A 302-nucleotide genomic window follows, 5' to 3' on the forward strand; every position below is an offset into this window, starting at 1 on the left:
AGTACTGGACTACAACTAAGCTCCCGAGTGGGAGGGTTGCCCACCACTCGGTAGGATTTTTCAAACTTAGGCGAGTACTGGACTGCAGCTAAGCCCCCGAGTGGGAGGGTTGCTCACCACTCGGTAGGATGTTTCAAACTTAGGCGAGTACTGGACTGCAGCTAAGCCCCCGAGTGGGAGGGTTGCTCACCGCTCGGTAGGATTTTTCAAACATAGGCGAGTACTGGACTGCAGCTAAGCCCCCGAGTGGGAGGGTTGCTCACCCCTCGGTAGGATTTTTCAAACTTAGGCTAGTACTGGAC

This window comes from Triticum aestivum, chromosome 7D (assembly GCF_018294505.1).
Source record: "Triticum aestivum cultivar Chinese Spring chromosome 7D, IWGSC CS RefSeq v2.1, whole genome shotgun sequence".
Lineage (NCBI taxonomy): Eukaryota > Viridiplantae > Streptophyta > Magnoliopsida > Poales > Poaceae > Triticum > Triticum aestivum.